The sequence below is a fragment of the Anabrus simplex genome, chromosome 2 (genome assembly GCF_040414725.1).
Source record: "Anabrus simplex isolate iqAnaSimp1 chromosome 2, ASM4041472v1, whole genome shotgun sequence".
NCBI classification, from domain to species: Eukaryota; Metazoa; Arthropoda; class Insecta; order Orthoptera; family Tettigoniidae; genus Anabrus; species Anabrus simplex.
Genome location: NC_090266.1, coordinates 353841105 through 353862027, shown reverse-complemented (window position 1 = coordinate 353862027; position 20923 = coordinate 353841105).

Genomic DNA, 20923 nt, shown 5'->3' with positions numbered 1-20923 from the left:
CACTGTCCATTCATTGTGTAATCCAGCAACCATCGCTTTGCATTTTAAATTGAGGTCATGCAGAGAATTTGTTTGTGAAATCTGACAACTGTACAAGAAGGCATGAACGTAATCATGGACAATTTCAAGAATTTTTTTGGAAGTGTTAGGTAGTAAATATGTAATTTATCAAGCCGGGACGCATTGACGAAGACTCGGAAAGTTTCTCGAAATATTTTTCAGCTTGAATTCTAAATTGTGCCCATTGAAAACATATAGGCCGAAGGAAGAATTTTAAGATTTAAGGTGGATACGCGGTTTGTGTAATTAACACCAAACTTGATATTGTTCAGTAGGCAATGACGGCATTTTCCAAATTGAAATGCTCTCTTAGTTCTTATATTGAACAGCAACTATAATTTGTAATTCTAATTGATGTCTCTTATTTATTGATAATAAACTGTAAAAGCTTATGTTCCGTTATATTGTGCCCGTTTGTTCTTAGATAAAAAGGATACAGAAGTGTAAATATAAATTATCTCTTTGTCGTAGCTTTGATAGCAATAATAAACGTTCTCTTAGTGTTATTCCTTCTTTTACAAAAATACTTGCAGGATATCCGTGCTTCGCTACGGTATTATACCGAATTTTATAATTTAATGCTTAACGTTTTATATATAATCCGCCGAAATTCGTGATATGACTCGTTTTCTGAAAGAATCCGCCAAAATTCGTGATCTGACTCGTTTCCTGAGAGATTACGGCAAAGTTTCTCCCATTTTTCGATCTTTCCTTCCACCAATCGATTTCGTACTTCCAGGGCTAGGCCAGGTATGCCACCCGGTCAGTTAGGTCCCTAAATCCTTGCCATCTTTTCCTATAAGCAGTTTTAATATGGATCAAATCCTTGAGGAGATCCGGCGTGGTGTCGTCTTGGGTGCCTTGGTGGTACTGAACCCGCGGCTGCACTGCAATCGGTGTCATTACCCGGCCAGGACCCCTTTCCAGCATGGTCCGCACATTTTGACGACGGTCCAGAACATTATTATTATTATTATTATTATTATTATTATTATTATTATTATTATTATTATTATTATTATTATTATTGAAATAAAAAAATGAAAACCTACAACCTGTTTTCCAGTCTTTGACCGGGTCAGGGATGTAATGAAGGAATCAAATATAGGCTGTTATTACGATGGGGTCGCCACTCCCAAAGTGATTTATATTAATGAGTGATAGATGCTATGAAATGAGAATGGTGAGTGTTGCTGGAATGAAAGATGACAGGGAAAACTGGAGTACCCGGAGAAAAACCTGTCCCGCCTCCGCTTTGTCCAGCACAAATCTCACATGGAGTGACCGGGATTTGAACCACGGTATCCAGCGGTGAGAGGCCGACGCGCTGCCACCTGAGCCTCGGAGGCTCTATTATTATTATTATTATTATTATTATTATTATTATTATTATTATTATTATTATTATTATTATTATTATTATTATTATTTTTATACATCATCTAAAGGCTTCGCCTTGTCGCTGCAACCATTGATCTCTTCTCTCTGCGATCCTTTTCATCTCTCCATAACCTTGGCATCCCATCATCTCAACTACCTCTTCAATGATCTTCTTCCGTGGTTTCCCTCTGCCTTTCTTTCCCATCACCTTGCCTTCGAACAAGTTCTTTATGAAGTTATTATGCCGGAGAATGTGACCGAAAACTGATGCTTTTCTCCTTTTTATCGTTGTTATTAAATGTCTCTGGGTGTTTATTTCTCTAAGCACTGCTTCATTAGTTTTCTTCTCAATCCAGCTAGTTCTAGTCATCTTCCTCCATAGCCACATTTCCACTGCCTCTAGTCGTTTCACGTCCTCCTTCAAGAGAGTCCATCCTTCACAGCCGTATAGCAGCACACTCCAAATGAACGTTTTGATAAATCATTTCTTTTGTTCAGTATTTAAGGATTTATTAGTTAAGAGCTGCTTCTTCTCCTCAAAGGCTTTCTTACACAGGGAAATCCTTCTTTTTATTTCCACAGTGCATCTGTTGTCATCGGTAATAACTGATCCTAAGTAGCAGAACTTGTGCACCTGTTTTATTAAAATATTTCCAATTCTGAGCTGTGCCTCTGGCTTCATTTTAGATTTGCTTACAACCATAACATTAGTTTTATTTACATTAATGTTAAGTTGGAAATATTTTAAGATGGATGTTAATTTGTTGAGCATGATCTGCATGTTCTTCTCATTGTCAGCCAGAAGTGCAATATCGTCGGCAAATCTAATACAGTGTACAGTTGTTCCATTTATTTTAATGCCAGGTGTTTTGGATTTAAAAATTTTCATGGCCTCTTCAATGTACAGATTAAATAGACATGGTGATAAGGAACACCCCTGTCTTACTCCTTTCCTGATTCTCACCTTGCATACTTTATCATTACTTTCGATGTTTATTCTTTGATTGATGTAGAGGTTAAGTATTGCTTTTCTGTCTTTCCAGTCCAAATGAATGTCCTTCATAATTTTGAACAGCCTTTTCCAATGAACATTGTCAAAAGCTTTTTCCAGGTCTACAAAAGCTATATATGCATTTCTGTTGAGCTCCAGTCTTCTCTCCAAGATGGTTTTAAGTGCTATAATAGCTTCTCTTGTTCCTACTCCTTTCCTGAACCCAAACTGATCATCATCTTGATTCTGCTCAATTTTCATTTTGATTCTGTTTTTTAATATGCATGTGAATATTTTTGCTGCATGTGAAACAAGACTTAGTATTCTGTAATTGGAGCATTCTGTTGAATCTCCTCTTTTGTGCAGGAACTCTGCTTTGCTTTCAACAAAATCCTCTGGCATATCTCCGTTTTCATAGCAGTACTGGATGATTTTGAAGAGTTCATCCTTCAGCTTTTTTCCAGAGTTTTTCCACAGTTCAGCAGGCAGTTTGTCTGGTCCAGGAGCCTTGTTCTTTTTCAGCTGTTGCTGTGCTGTTTCGAATTCACTTCTCACTATGGGAGGACCTAGTTCATCTTGTGAAACCTGGTCTTGTTTTATGATGTACTCATCTACATTGTCAATTTCTTCTCCATTATATAGATCCTCCAAATACTCTTTCCATCTCTTCATTACCTCCTCATCTTCTATTAACAGACTTCCTTCCGTATCTTTCATTACACTGGATTTCATTTTAGCCTTGAATTGTGTTCTTTTTACTTGATTGTATGCTCTGTCAACATTTCCGATTTTCATATCATGTTCTATGCTTTTACAAATGTCATTCATCCATCTTTCTTTCGCCTCTCGGCACTTCTGTGTAGCTAAGTTTTTTAGTTTCTTATAGTTTATCATTCCTTCTGGGGTATTTTTCCGATGTTCTTTGTTTCTTTCCTGGATGAGATTTAGTATTTCTTCGGTCATCCAGTTCTTCCTGGGTTCAAGCGTCTTTTTTCCTAGCACTTCATCTGCTGCCGTTGTAAGTGAAGCTTTGACAGCGTCCCAATCTGTTTCGTTGTTGTTGCACATGATCGTATCTGTCTTTTCTTCGAATGCTACTTGTGTTAATGGATCATTTAACTTTTCTAGATTCCATTTCTTGCTTCTTGGTTTCCTAAACTTCTTCAGACTAATTCGACATTTTGCTAATACTGGGACATGGTCGCTATCGATGTCTAAGCCAGGATAGCTATGGCATGAAGTTACCTGATTTCTATACCTTCTCTTAACTAGAATGTAGTCAATTTGGTATCTGTTATTATCTCCGAAATCCTTCCATGTGTAACGTCTTCTATTAGGCATGTCAAATACAGTGTTCATTATGATCATGTCCTGTTCTTCACAGAAGTCCATCATACGTTCTCCTCTATCATTTGTTCGTCCTAGATCGAATCTGCCAGCAACTTTTCTAGTAATATTGCTGCCAACCACAGCATTGAAGTCTCCCATTATGATTATGTTATCTTTGTCTTTGTTTAGTTTAATTGTATCTTCTATTTTATGATACATTTCCTCAACTTCATCGTCGTCATGTCCAGTAGTAGGGAAGTATACCTGTATTATTACCAAATCTGTTGGTTTAGCAGCTATTTTCACCATCATTATTCTATCATCAACATGATATGTGTTTAGCACGTTGTTTGCCCACTTCTTTCCTAATATTACAGCTACTCCATATTGTCCACCATTTTTATTTCCACTGTACACAATTCTGAATGGGTCACTGTGGAAATCACCTTTGCCAGGCCATCTAGTTTCACATAATCCCATGATATCTATTTTGTTTTCATCCATAATTCGTTTGAGTTCTTCTAGTCTTCCTGTTTTAGCATTGTTCTTGTATTCCATGTCCCTATTTTAATCCCTTCTCCAAACTTCTGAGGTTTTCGCTTGCTGACGACCTGGGATACCTCAGTTACTCCCCTGCCGGATCTTGATGTCCGAGTACCATGATCAGTAGTATCTAAGTTACAATTCGTACTATCCATGGTTGCTATACTAGGAAAAATAATATGGTGGTTTCCCGTTGCCTTCCACATCGCAGTTTTACTGCCATTCAAGTCTTCTTGACCATGCCAGTAAATTTTCAGCGACAGTCCAGTAGACACCTTCGTCCTGCACTTTGCTGATACTGATAGCGCTGCTTCCACTACCAGGAAGAGAGACTCCTCCGCCTGTCCAGCTGTTGGGACATATCCTCATCCACCCTTCAAGCCGTTGGTCCTCTTCACCTGTAACCCTAGGTAGGGGCCCTATAACAGGGTGCTACCATCCGGAGCCAGATGGACCCTGGTTTTTAACGAGGTTTATACTCCTCCTGCTCCTCCTTCCTCATCACTTGCGAGATGAGGCCCCGGGCTTGCAACCGGCATGGCGGAGTTATTATTATTATTATTATTATTATTATTATTATTATTATTATTATCGTTGGCCATATTAGTTGAATTTAGGTTATTATTATTATTATTATTAAGATTATTATTATTATTATTATTATTATTATTATTATTATTATTGTTGTTGTTGTTTTTCTTGACCCCAAAGCAAGATGCAAGAACGCTACTTGGCGGTAAATTACATCTGCTGCCAATGTCATTGCTGACAATGTGACCAGCACCATCGTCGCGCGTAGGCGAGTGCGCGAGGTTTCCGGTGGCACGAGTTATATACTTTCGTGCATTATTGACCTTATTATAGAGGTGATCAATTGCACGGTCACTATCATTCCTATCGTGTATTTCAAATGTGCTTAGATTTTTATTTATATGCCAGGAGAATCTACAGTAATCTAACCTTTTGCTCTCCAAAGGAAATAATGGCTCTTGAAAACGAAACTACGCCAAAGATTTTTAAAAAAATGTCATTATGAACAGTAAAATCAATTGGTCTCAACTCGTTTTTCACCCCACCGCCGTTAAGTTGATTTACCCCCACCCCCAAAGAAAAAGAAAAGGCGTGTTTCATTATGTTTAAAGGAGATTCCAAATACCAATGCTCACGTCTGTTACCTTCAATTCCGAGATATAAGTATCCCCATAAAAATAATTCACTTTTTTTCACTTCGTTCACACTCCCCCCACCCTTAAGTGAATTTTCCGGCCAAGAATACTTGTTTCTTTAATAGTAAAGTATCTTCTAAATACCAGTTATCACGACTCTAACATCTTCAGCTTTTGAGATATGTGTCCTCATGAAAGGAATTCAACTCCTTTTCACCCCCGCTTCCCAAGATGATTTCCCCCAAAAACGCTCTTTTTTGTTTTTAAAGGTGATCCAAATACCAATTTTCACGTCTTTAACAACTCTAGTTTTTATTAGATGTAAGTATCCTCACACAATTAATTCAATTAATTTTTCAATTCTTTAACCCCCCCCCCCCACCTTCATTCGATTTTCTAAGAATACGTGTTTCTTTAATTTTAAAGCAGATTCCAAATACCAATTTTCACGTCTGAAAAATCTTTCGTTTTTGAGATAATAGTATCCTCATACAGATAATTGAACAATTTTTTCAATTTCTCCCCCACCCCCTGTAGGTGTATTTCCGAAAACAAAAATACGTATTTCTTTATTTTCTAAGGAGATTACAAATACCAAATTTCACGTCTGTAACATCTTCAGCTTTTGAGATATCCGTAACATAATTAAAAGAATTCAACCCCATTTTCAGTCACTCCACCTAAGTGGTTTTTCAGAAAAAAAATACACGTTTCTTCATTTTTAGTAGAGATAAAAATACTATTTTTCACTTCGGTAACATGTTAAGTTTTTGAGATACACTGTAGAAATGCTGATCTTTATAGTTCCCCTTAAGTAGAGTTTCCAAAAACAAATCACCTATGTTTCTTTACTTTTACAGGAGATTCCAAAATACCAATTTTTGTCTGTAACATTTTACGTTTCTGAGATATACTGTAGATACAGTCTTTCTAATAATTCACGCCAATTTGTCACTCCTGTTTAACCCCGTTCCTTGGATTTTCCAGAAACCAAAAGTACCTGTTTATTTCCAAAGGAGATCCCAAATACCAATTCTTCAGGTCTTTAATATCTTCTGTTTCTGAGATATAAGTATACCAATTTAAGGTGCTCAACCATTTTTCACCCTTTTTCACACCTCCTACAGGGATTTTTGGAGAACACATAAATATGTGTTTCTCTATTTTTAAAAGGGATACTAAATACCAACTTTTACATCTGTAGACATTAAAAGTTTAGAGTACACATGCACTCATTATAAAAGTTTACCCCCTTGCATCCCCCAATTAATTGGATTTTCCAAAAACAAAAATACGTGAGTTCCTTTACTTTTAAAGCAGATCCGAAATACCAATTTTCAGGTCTGTAAATTCTTCAGATTCTGAGATATAAGTATCCTCATTAAATGTATTCAACCGATTTTTCACCCTTTTTCAAACTTCCTATTGGGATTTTCCGAAAAAGAAATACGCATTTCTTTATTTTTAAAGGAGATTCTAAATACTAATTTATAGTAAACTTTAAAAGTTTTGAGATATAGCTACAATCGTTTTTAAAACTCACCTCCGTTTTCACCCCCCCCCCCCATGAATTGGATTTTCCAAAAAAATGCATGTTCCTTTGTTTTAAAGGAGATCACAAATACCAATTTTCAGGTCTGTAATACCTTCAGCTTCTGAGATGTAAGTGTCCTCATTAAAGGCATTTACCCATTTTTCACCCTTTTTCACCCCTCCTATTAGGATTTTCCGAAAACAAAATAATTACGTGTTTCTTTATATTTAAAGGAGATTGTAAATACCAATTTTTACATCCGTAAACTTTTAAAGTTTTGAGATATAGATACACGCATTTTAAAAATTCAACACTCCCCCCCCCCATTTTTACCCTCCCATTAATTGGATTTTCCAAAAACAAAAAAATTCATGTTTCTTTATTTTTAAAGGAGAACCCAAATAACAGTTTTCATGTCCATAATATCTTCATTTTCTTATATGTACTGTAAGTATCCTCATTAAAGGTATTTAAACCCTTTTTCACCCCTCCCACTGGGATTTTCCGAAAACAAAAAAATACGTGTTTCCTTATTTTTAAAGGAGACTCTAAATACCAATTTTTACGTCTGTAAACATTTAAAGTTTTGAGATATATATACACTTTTTAAAATGTCATCCCCCATTTCACCCACTTATCGACGGAATATCCAAAAATCCTCCCTTACCGAGCACCTACATTGTACTATAAATAAATCCTGAAAATTTAATTTCATTATGTCCAGTAGTTTCGGCTGGCGATGATGTATCAGTCAGTCAGGAGAAGTTATTTTATATAGAGAGATTTTGTAAAGCGAATTGTGTCTTTTCATTAAAATACTAAATTACCCTTACAGAACATTACAAGCTAATTTTCGGCAATCATCGTCGCCATAAGACCTATTTGTGTCAGTGCGACGTAACGCAACTAGCAAAAAAAATCGACAATCATGTATTTCTTACTTGCCCCCCTTATGGTTATCGTACGCCCACCCGTACCTTTTCAGATCATTCCATTTCCTCTCAAATGTTCATTTCCTTATTCCTTTCTACTACAACCAATGTGAAGGGTATCGTCGTGAAACAGATAGTTTTGACCTTGAACTCGGAACTGTTCCAATCATATTTTATTCTTGATACATGAATGAAATTCTATAATGTTCTGTAGGTTACACATTTTAACGTACTAATAATTCCCTGTTGGCACCATGGGTATTTAACTTGCATATTCATAAACCACTTGTTTTGGATGCTTGTGCACAGTATTCGATCCTCTCCTTTGTTCAACCTTATATCCAGCTAATAATAACTCACTGCAATATATTTTTTTATTTCCTTTTCTTGCTCTGAGCACTTCAGTTATCAAATGGTGCTTTACGGTTTAGTTTTTATTTTCATTTTCGTTTGATAGAAGGTTTGTGATCACACTTTTTTAAGGGGTGTCGAAGGACATTCCTTGATTCTAATCATCCCTTCCATCCTATAAAATTTCGCCACCACGAAGTTTCGTGATGTTTCTTGAAATGTTACTTCTCCTCCTGATTTTATTTATATTTATCATCGTAAACTACGCCGTACACTAATAACTGATTGTGAAAACTCGTACATTTTTTCCAATTTTAGGGTTACTGAAGACGTAGGCCAACATACAATTTAAATAGCATAGTTATTGGTAATCGCTAGAAATGGTCAGTTGTCCAACAATTCTCGTTTACAGCTAGCATTAAGTAGCAATTCTTGTTTCCCTACTCGAGTATAAGTAAATTAACCTCATAAGGTTACAATAATATCCCCTAAGAGCACCCCAGACAGGTATGGGACTTCCCGTGCGTGAGAGTTGGATCCCGAGACCTGAAACTCCCGTAGCCCCACTCACGTCCAGCGCAGGCCACTGAGACAATTGAGCGGGAGGAAGACGGGTTATGCCTGCCTTTAATTTAACTATAAACACACTGATAAAACTCTTGGAAAAACACAACACCAAGGAGGAATGAGTCATTCATGTAGATATTGGAGATATGGAATGACGTCACCTAGTTATGTAAACGATCCCAGTTTCAGGTCGGTCAGATTGTTCATACGGCGCCCTACACCTGATTGGTCACGGAAGAACCACCTCCTGTATGTGAAACCTAGTAGAGCTTAGTTTACGTTTAGTGTATGAGGTGCAGTGACTTGAAGAGCATGTGTGTGAAACATGGCTTACCGACGGATACCATCAGGATACCAACAACTGTCACCGATTGAGAGGTTGCGGATAATTCGTCTTCGTGAGAGTGAGGTATCGGTCCAAGCTTTAGATGTACGTGTTGGCCGAAATGGTTCTACAACGCACGACATGTAGTGCGGCAGTAGTCAAATGAAGAGGCATATGCTAGAGACCTGGAGCAGGACCAACCCAACAGGACAGAACACCGGAATGTCACCACAACATTCAGATGCACTGGAAAAAAGCCCAAGCAACAGCAGTGGACATTTGAGTTATTGTGGCTTTACACATTGAGCAACAAATAATTGGCAACCGTTTTCAGGCAACACGCTTACGATCATGTGTCCATGCAGCAAGTATTCCACGGATCCCACAAAAATTACGAGTGAGGCTGTACCGGTGTCTGCAGCCGTCACAGTGGACCGACGAATGGCATAGTATTATCTTCAGTGATGATTCTCGCTTTCGTCTTGATCGCAAGGATCCTCGAAATCGAGCCCAACGGATCACTGGGTAAAGCGGCCAGGCTAATGTTATTGTCGTGAGGAACACCAGGCCAAAACTAGTCATTACAGCCTTGAAAGGTGTCGTATGTCATGTTAAATTGTCATTCCGTGATTGTTGAGGGTACAGTTACTGCTCGATAGTACGTAGACAGGGTTGTCGATCCAGTGGTTGTCCCTGTAATGCTAACTGTTGCAATGGGTTGTTTTAGTATGACAGTACCCACCGTCATACTGCAGGCATCTCCAGGGATACTCTCCAAGGTATTACGCTTTTAGAGTGGCCCTGTAGGTATCTGTACCTAAACCCTATTCACGCTGAGGCTTATGTCTATACATTTTGCGCGATCCATTATTGGGGAATTCTAGGTCGATCATGTTCCAGTGTCCACAAAGAATATGCATGAAATTCAAAATGTTAGAGAACGGAATGAAGTCGTAGATTTGGATCACTACCTAACACAAATCAGAGGTAGGTTTGGTCAAATAGATCCAGACCTAAGGGCAACCGAATTCCCAGAATTATCCGGAGTGCCGAAAGGAGAACGCCGATGCTTCCATTCATGATGTACAAAAACAAGAACCCGAGGATTGGCCAATACAGCAATACATACATCAGCCATGAAATTAGGACAGCCATCCAGAAACGTATACACAGATGGTGCATCACACTGCAATAAAGTCATTGGTGAGAGAATCAAATTATGGAATCAGTGGAACGTAAATTAGACAACTGAAAGAAGGGAAAACTTCATAAGGACCGAGGAATTAACCTCCATAATAATCTGCTACGGGAAACGTGCCTACGACAAAAGCAGACTTGTATGACAGAACAGAATTTCCAGAAGAAAACAACACCGGGAATTTCTAAAAGACATTCCGAGAGGATTGATACGGGTATGAACCACCAAGATTATCTTTTCGTAGAACGAATGAAGCACTGGAGACAAGCAGTAGAGAGAACTGCATGATGGTAGCTGATTACTTCACAGATTTATTGAACTGAGATCTACCAGTGCAAATACTGCACTTCGAAAATCCTGTGTCATATCCAGACTCGCACCCCCAACAACAGAAGAAATAAAGTTAATCCAACCGATTAAAAATAACAAATCCCCTCGAGAGGATGGCATAATTGCGAAGATGTTGAAAATTGGGGATGAACTCATAAGAAGAATGAATGCACTCCTAACAGAAATGTGAAAAACTGAAATGATTCCGAAGGACAGGAAGAGTGCAATTATCCAACCGCTGCATAACATAACGTGATACAGTAGATACCGACACCTAGAGAGGCCTGTCTGTTTTGCTAGTTATCTGCAAGATTATGTATAAACCTCCCTTAAACAGAGTTCAACACGAAACAGATCCTGATTGGTGAGTGTATGTGCGGAGCAGATTTGGCGCCGAAGTACCAACATATTTCTCACCTTTGTGTAGTTTAGGAAAGAGTGTGAATTTTGACATTTTTGACACTTAGACAAGCTCAGAGTGGGCAGGAAAATAAGAGCCCTCATTTGCCAGGCTCTCACAGACACAGCATTTAAAGTGAACTTTCTTGGTGCATTATCTGAGCCTTTTGAAGTGCGTACAGAAGTTTTCCAAGAATTCTCGATTCTGCTAAACACGGTGTTAGACAAAGTCATAAGAGAATGGGAAAAGTTAACAGAAGATATGAGATTAAAGACTTAGGAACAGAGAATCAAGGTTAATTGCCTGGCGTTTGTTAATGTTCTAGGGATCATTACTAAAACTAGTGAAGGGCACAGGTATGCCATAGAGCAGGTACATAAGACAGCATCAAAGACAGGGTTCCAAATATCATATGACAAAGCTCCTTTCATGTCATAAAAATATCAGGAGATCCCACTGCAGACCATGGGACCCTTTCACCTGTGTCTTCCTTCAAATATCTCGGAGAAATCATTCTACTCTCTGGACTGTACAGCAAAGAAAATTTTGAAACAGCCTCCAAAATCCAGAAAGCGTACAGTGTAACATGGCATCACAACCATAAAAGAGTGATATCGCGTAATGTGAACTTTCGTCATTACAGGACAGTTGTTTTGCCGGAAGCATTACATGCCTCAGAAACTACATCTCTAGGAGGCCACTCTAAAATTTATGAAATTGGAATGCAAGAAAAAAAATATTAGGAAAATAAATCGTCCCACTCATGTAAATGGCGTGTGGTTTAAGAGAATATCTACACTGCAGCAGGTAAGTTTACTGATTCCCTATGTAGGACACGCTTGAAATTCTATGGCCATATCTGTAGAATGGACAATAATAATTTTACCAAGCAACTGTTTACTATAATCATTTCGAAGATATATTAAGCAGGATTTATAAGATTCACCAGACTCATATCCCTCAACATCTGATGAAATAAAACAGACAATCCAATCGATTAAAAATAACAAAGCTCCTGGAGCGGATGGCATAACTGCGATTAGAAGGGAAGATGACCTCATAAGGAGAATTCTTGCTCCCTCAACAGAAATATGGTAAACTGAACTGATTCGTGGAGAAAGCTAAAAACACCACTGGGAAACAGTGGACAGAAGAACGCAATAAAGCAACACAGCGAATTCATGAAGAGATTTTGGGAGGAGAAGAACAAGGGAAAGCCGCCAGACCACGCTGATTACAAATGCGCCCATCAATGGGCATATTGAAGAAATAAGAGTAATAACAAAAGTAATAATAAAATTATACGCCTACATATAAAACCATTGGTACCTTGTGGTAACACATTTGGTAGTAAAGGTTTGAGGATTCCCGTCCATTCGATTCCTGTCCTTTCTTCTTCCGAGCTATAGGATGGCAACTGTGATCCTACAAGGTGAGTAACATCTTCTTGCTTTGCTTTTCTTGCCAATGGTTTAACGTTACACCTACTCTGACAGATTTCCTGACGATAATGCGATAGGAAATAGGTAGGATTGCAAAGGAAGCGACTGCAGCACTAACTGAGGCACAGTGACTATCTCTCGAATGCTAACTAATAGTTACATGGCTCGAACCGCGCAGCCTACTCTCTCGTTACGGTGAGAAACAGTGTGGTGCTGGGATCCATAATTATATGAAGGTACGATTTTCCATCACAAGGATTATGGCGGGAGGCAGGTAAAATGACTCATTGTCATGTAGGTGGTGTGGAACTGCAGACGAGGAGATCATTCATATACTAGAATTCAATCAAAATGCAGATCATAGTGCAGTGACTGATTGGTGACTCATAATATGGTCGTGGTTAAAGGCGTGAAGGGAAAAGGAGTAAGGAAATCGAATTATTCTACTGACGGCCGATTTATTATTATTATTATTATTATTATTATTATTATTATTATTATTATTACTATTATTATTATTATTATTATTATTATTGTTGTTATATTGACCAGAGGAGTCGAATACGTTAATTATATGATCCCCAAGAAAAAATGTATTCGTCGATACGTAGGCAAATAGACGTTGAGATGTATCATTTCAATGGTATCTATCAAAAGCCACTTTGGAGAGGAGAGGTAAATATACGCTCTGATGCGTCTTATAAAAAGTAAAAATAACTTTATTCATTTTTATGACTTGAAATCTCGAATTTCTCTTGGCTGGTTCTAAATTCTTACCTCAGCCTTTCTAAACAGTTTAAAATATTAAAACTTGAAGATGCACATTTTACCACATATGTAACATTTATTAACAAACGCATAATACAGGTTAAATTCTCATGAAAGTACAGAATCATACAACCAGTCACATGAACAAACTCGTTTGTTACTCACCACAGTATTTTCAACAGTCAAAGGAGGATTCTGTGCCTCAGGCCCTGGAAATTCCACTGGATGTAAGATCAGCGGTCTGTCCACCTGCAATACGAATAATTGTATAGTGTAACCACCAAATTTACGGAAGTCACAAGAACTTTAGTTTCAAGTCTGGATACTAATTCTTTAGCTACGAAAGTGTTTCGAGTATTAGAGCACTGCATTTCTCTACATATATTGCCTCACAAAAAAATTAAGCACCCATAAATGGTCGCATGTCAATATAACTTCGTACAGGTACACGCCATTGGCGGAAATGTAAATAAGTAGGATTAGAATTCTCTGCATCAGGTAGAGGACATTAGAGTTGCTCGTGTTTAGTGTTATTTACCCAGCCTGGTACGGTATATAAGGGGCGTGAACAGCTTCAGATGTTGAGTGATCACGGTGAAGGACACTCGGATGCCGCGTACTCGTGTTATACAGCGTTATCAGCACCGGAGAAACTTTTTATGAGGCCTTATTGCGGGTCTCCATTTGGTCGGCTGGTCGAATCGTACAATATCCAGATTTGTGGGGCATTCGGATGTGATAGTGGCCCAATGTTTTACTGCATGGGAACGTCAGATCAGGCACACTCGTCGTAAAGGTTTCGGGTGACCACGTCTGACCACCAAACAGAGGATAGCTGTATTGTGCACCAAGCACACCGTAACCGCTTCTGTGTTTGCCATCCAAGAATTAGTAATGGTCTCCATGAAATATTCAATGTTATACCACACCATTGGTCAAAAACTAGCGGCAGACGGGCTAGAGAATTCCAGTCCCATGCCTAGGCTGCCGTTAACAAGACACCACAAACGGCTGCCTTTGGAGTGGTGCCGTGACTCGAAAGCATTGACTGCTGATGAATGGCGTTGCATTGTGTTCAGTGATGAATCTTGGCTATACACTACCTCTGATGACCATCGTCTGCCAGTATGGCGAAGACCTGGGGAGAGGTCCTATTCTTCCAAAGGTATAGAGAGGCACAGCGGTTACTCTTGTCGTCGTGGTGTGGGAAGCCATGGGGTATATATTCAGGTCACGGCAGGTAGTGATTGAGGGAAATCCGAGGGCACAACGGTATTTCACGGGCATCCTGTGTTACCTCTCATGCGGCAAAATCGTGGTGACGTTTTTCAACAGGACAATGCTCGTCCACACACGGCACGTGTCTCTATGAACTATCTGCGTGATGCTCAGGTGCTCCCGTGGCCAGCAAGGTCTTCAGATCTGTCCCCGATAGAACATGTGTGGGACCAGCTCGGACGTCAACTCTGTCCCAGTGCCAGTATCCAGGATATCCACGACCAGTTACAAAAGTTGTGGACCAGCTTGCCTCAGGAGAGGGTACAACGGCTTTATGACACCTTTCCCAACGGAATCAGTGCATACATCCAGGCCAGAGGGGGTGAAACGACATACTGATAAATGGGCTCGTGCTGGCAAATTTCTTGTAAATTTGACTCGATTTTGTACTCACTGAAATAACATCGCATATCCTTTCAAAACGTGAGGTTTCATTTCGTTTCCTCATCCCGTTCTGCGTGCTTCAGTTGTTTTGTCAAGCAGCGTGCTTTAATAGACACAACAACATTGATTATACTCCAGTGTTAACTTCGTAAATCTACTTTCATGTAATGACTCATATGTTTGATACCCTTAATTATTACGAACCACTAACTTCTCAGTACATTATGTAACAAATTTATAGAAGGTTCATATTAGAAACCATTGATGAATTCTTACTTACTGCTTCTCCAGACTATCCGTCACAAACAACAGAGCGTTATTTTATTTGTAAACGTTGAGAAGCAAGCTACCAACATTCTTGTTTACATGACAGCAGTCAAAATAATTCTTCACGGAAGAACAGAATATTAGTTGTTTAATTTAAAACATTGGCGCAGTTTATTTTAGAAAATATACAGTCATCAGAATAGATCGCTTCTTACTTATTAATTTTTTATTTATTTATTGTGAATATAATTGGTCATGAGTCCCCATTATAATATTTACAACATGTGCTTCATATATGAAAAATAATTAACAAATATTTTTAAAAATTATTTATCAGTGAAACAAATGATTAAAAACAAAATGAAGTAAAACTAACTGTATTTTCTTTAACAAAAGCAGTGCTAAAAATCGTATATTTCACGTACGAAATTATTGCGGAATATGATTTTTCGAAGTTAACATTAGAGAATATTAAATTTCGTTGTGTCTATTATTATTTACATAGGGAAGTTTAGAATTGCATGAACAAGTAAATGTATAGCTCCTGCCGTACTAAAATATCAACGTATGGATGAATACTGCCGTAGGGTATGACTGCTTTTTAATTTGAAAATTCATGTAAATAGCAGATTTAAACAAACTGAGGAGCTGCCTTATGTAAGGGTCAGCGGAACCAGTCAGGAAGTGGCATATGTCATGACGATACATTCTAGCCTTCAATCAAATTTCCTGCAGATATATTATAATTATGATTATTATTATTACAAGTTAATTTTGCGTTACATAACAATTATATACCACCGTTCAATTGAAGAAACAATTTTATTTGACAAAACATACTTACAGTTTCATTGTCCATATTTAAGGGTAGGTACGGTACTTCAAGTAACTGGCAGCCTTGTGCCATTGCACACTTCGATGTTGAAGGAGTGTTAGACGCCTGGAACATAAGGAGCATCGTTCAGTAGTCAATATTCTATATAAGACGAATGAACAGAAAGAAACCAGTAACTTCCAGCATTACATGGTTGACTCAAAAGTCTTAGAGATTGTTATGAGACATTTTGGCAGTAGAACGTTCATATTAGAAACCATTGATGAATTCTTACTTACTGCATCCATAGACAATCCGTTCCAAACAACAGAGGGTGATTTTATTTCCAAACGTTGAGAAGCAAGCTACCGACATTTTTGTTTACAAGACAGCAGTCAAAATCTTCGCAGATGAGTCTGTTGTCGTTTTTGTTTTTGTTGTTGTTGATGGGAGTATGCGGTTCTTCTCGGGGTTACAGTGTAGTAGACTGTACTATTGTGGGGACTGTAGTCATGGAAGTTAAGGCAATTTTAATTCCTAGCATGGAACGGCAATATTCGACAAGATAATCCGTCCTGCCTCAGAACTGCTATTGTGGTAGTGATTTTAAGAGCGTTACAATGATTAGATTCTGCTTCGGTATCCTCACACTTTCTTTCGATCTTAACCCCACTGCGTACACACGAATGTATAAGTGAACTTGTAAGTGGAGAACATTACTTCTATGCCGTTTAATTGTACAGCCTATTAATCTTAATTTACATTCAGACGTATAGATAAGTTATAGCAGTACCGTAAATGAAATAAAATATCATTAGCTTAAACATAACCTTGCTTAGATGTGTGCCATGTTTCGTGATATATGGCGACAGGACTAATTCTTCAACATACGGATATTTTTAGAAGAACCTATTTCGTATAATCTTACGTGAATTCAGTGGAAGAAACTCGAAAATCATTATCCTCTTAAGAATAGAAAGACAAGCGATACAAGTGAACTAATAACCTATTTCACCCTGAAAATGGAGCAGTACTCGAAAAGCGTAGTGAATTCAATTCTAATTTACTGGTGACAGTTGTTTCTTTTTGTTTCATAAAGCAACCAAATTTTGAGGGAATGTTGGATTCTTAGCCTAGTCTATAAACCAGACAGGTAAAATTCGCAGGGAATTTCATTAATCTTTCAGAAAGTTGTCGCTTAACAAGATGATTAATATGAGTGATTCATTACTCTGGGATAAGAACGTATATGTTGTGAAACAAAATGGGCGAAATGACTAACGTGGGAACTGTACTAATGGAATTTTCTGCTTCTGAATCAAGATTACCTGATCGTGTGTTGTGTTCAGGAATCGGAATTTCGCACAAGAAAGCCTCAAAATACGCATGCATCATATGTTGTCTCCCCAGAACTATTCAGCACTAACTGAAACCATGTTTTCAGTACATCGATAGCTTACTTCTAAAACCTTGTATCTCCGAATGCACTTCCTATCCATTATCTTCCTTAAAAGTGGTCAAGCCTCCCAGCCACATATGATACACATTCCATGAGAACAATTTTCGTTGAGTTCATTTGCCAATGCTAACTTGTAAAGGGAAACAAACCTTAAACACATTATACTGTAGGAGCGCGTAAATTCGCCATCCCAACAACTTCCCTACAATACGGTATGGTAAGCTCCATTTTCCTTTACACGCTAGCATAGGAAAATGAACACAACGGAAATTGTTGTGATGTACTGTACATCCATATGTAGCTGGAAGGTGTGATCAGTCTTAAGGAATAAAATGGGTAGGAAGAGCATTGTGACACACGAGGTTTTAGAAGTTAGCCAGTGATATGGACGAAAGCACTTTGTATTGCTTCGAAAGATATTGAAAGTAGAAATCTCATGTTACAAAGATAATTAAAGGATCGTGGGTATAAAATATAAAAATTTCTCAAATTATAATTTTTTCAGTTGCAGTTATGAACATTTTGAGTTAATGCAGTTTTGAATTCTGAAAAGTCAATTGTAGCAAAGAATTGCACTTATCAGTAAATGACATACCGACTTGTATGCAGATGTGGATTTGGAGTAATGACTTAAGAAGGATAGTGGAGGGATATCCTAAAATATACTGAATGAGAAATGTCAACCACAAGATAACAAATCTAAATGTATTCCCTAAGACATGTAAAAAATTCAACAAACACTTTACAAATGACAAAACACGTGGCCAACATAAAGTAATTTGAGATCAAAGCCCAAATCCAAATGAAATGACATTATGTGGGATCGAAGTTCACACCAAAAATAATCTTTAAAATCCTTTAATTATTAAATCTTGCTAATCATTACTGTTTAAATCTTGAAATGTTAACATCATCAAAATGCTTCTGTTTTCACGTGGTTGAATGGAGTGAGGCTCGGATTAGTTTTAATTATCGTCGTCAGCTTTCTGATTACGGTCTGCGTGACACGAATAATCCTGATAGAGTTCAAACACTTCATTGGTCCGATAAGCGGATGCCCTGTCAACAAACGGTGTGGAATCCGAAAATAATCTGTAATATCAGTCATAAGGCAAATAAATCAGATAGGACACTTCGAAAACTGCACTGAAGTTATATAGGCGAACCAACCTCAGCAAACACTGAGATCAGAACTCAGGACAACAATACCAACGAAATGAATCCACATAGCTTAAAGCAAACATAAGCACAATATCATTCCTAAAATTAAAACACATGAAAGAATTCTGGATGTCGTCGCCTTCATGAGACAGCGGTTCGGGCAACGAAAAGGTGATCCTGCATTAACAAATACAGTATATGCAAACTTGTCTCCGAGCGAGCAAGGACCGGAAACAGTTAATCACTCTCTTTATCTCTCTGTTCCTATTGTTTTCATGTGAGCCAGCCAGGTCAAACCTCTGGGCCAGGTCTTCAGGCGGTAGCGATTGGAAAAAGAGAATAGGCTATTCTTATAATAGGGTAGGGCCCATCCTTTCAATTAATTCTCTACGGATTAACTAGTGCTTTACCTCATATTAAACGTATGATTCCCTCTAATTCATAACACGTTCTGGTTCACTACATCATTAATATCTACAGTGTCCAATGGTTGTCACCATTTCGTGTTCATCATCCTAGGCACCCATAGCACCTAGTTAAGGTCCCCACTGCACCACTAGGTTCAATTTACATTCTTCCTGGAAATTTACGACTTCGGATATTTACTCACAAAATTTCCTTCATATACACCATTCTATCAGACATCATCCTAACAATATTATGACAAGGCAACAAAATACAGGGAGAAATAAGGTAAAGAGTAATTCAATACCAAGTCTTCTTACGGATGTGGTGACATACCTAGCTCAGGAAATGACATACTGGCGGAAAAACAAGTCGATCATTCTGTAGAAACGAGATCGTAATAATTGTTAAACACCAAATATTAGAGGGAATTCTTCTATTAATTGTAATAATTGTAAATTGAGGCAGTTTTTAAGGTGTATTCTGCAGTTTTGGAGAATAATATGATGTTTAGAGATCATAAATATACTTCATGGTCCGCATTCCACCGATAAGTGCTAGGCACTGAATGTTATTGCATCACTAGCAATAACACCTTTTAAGTTTTACGATACTGGAGTGGAAGCTATTGGTGGATTATCAGCGTGTGACACATTATATGTCAGAAAGGAACATTTTCGTTCAGTTTCTCTTTCATATTTGAGATGTTAAGATGCATCTTATCCCAGAAGAATTTGCAAGAGGAGTTACGTTGGTGGATGATTGGCACAGCATTCGTCATGTGGCTAATGCCATAGGTGCATCATAGGGAAGCGTCCAGCGTGTTCTAAGATTATTTCGTGAATTCGGTACCTACCACAGGTGACCTGGATCAGACAATCGCAGGTTTGTATCTGCTAGGGACGATAGGTTTCTGGTCATCCAACTCTTGAGCGAACACCAACCTAACGTCGTCCAAGCCAGATATCGACTCGAGGCAATAATAAATGTCTCCGTGACTGCGAGGATTGTCAGATGAAGACACCTAGAGGCCAATTTCACTTCAAGAAGACCTGAAACTGGTCCACAGTTTACACGCCCGCCCCCAAACACAAAGCAACTCGACGTACAGTTGGCGCGGCAATATCGGAATTGGACTCTGGAGCAGTGGTCAAAGCTACTGTTCTCAGATGAGTGACAATTATGTCTCCGGTCACCTAACTGTAGGGAGAGAGAGTGTGGAGAAGGCGTGAGGAGCGATATTCACCTTGCAACATATCAGGGAGGTCACAATTTGGGTGTGGCTCCGTCTTAGTGTGGGCCAGTATCAGCTTTGAAGCCCGGACGGAAATTCTTTCCATCGATGGATGTGCTCTAAATGCACACCGTTTTGTCGTAGAGGAGTTTGCAGAGCATGTAACACACCATACTGAATTAGTTGGTGAAAATTTCATCCTGATGCACGATAGTGCACGAATCCATTCTGCCTGACGGAATATCTACGCGACGTCAGGATGAGAACCTTCGACCGGCCAGCTCGCAGTCCAGACCTCAATCCCAAAGAACACCTTTGGGATAAGCTTGGCCAAAAAAAAGTACGGCGTGGCAAATGTGACACTCTCAACAAAATGCGGGCAATACTACTGGAAGAGTGGGCGCTCATCCCCCAGGAAGCGATCCAGGACCTTTTAGCGAGCATGCCGCAAAACATTGAGGCCGTAATTATAGCCAGAGGTGATAACACCTAGAAATGTGCGTTTACGGTCTTAAGCTCGGATCGGACCGGCGAGCTCTTCAAGCCCAGCGCAGGGACCGAAAGACCGCGACCGCCTGAACTACGGTCTGAGCCTCAAAGCTCAC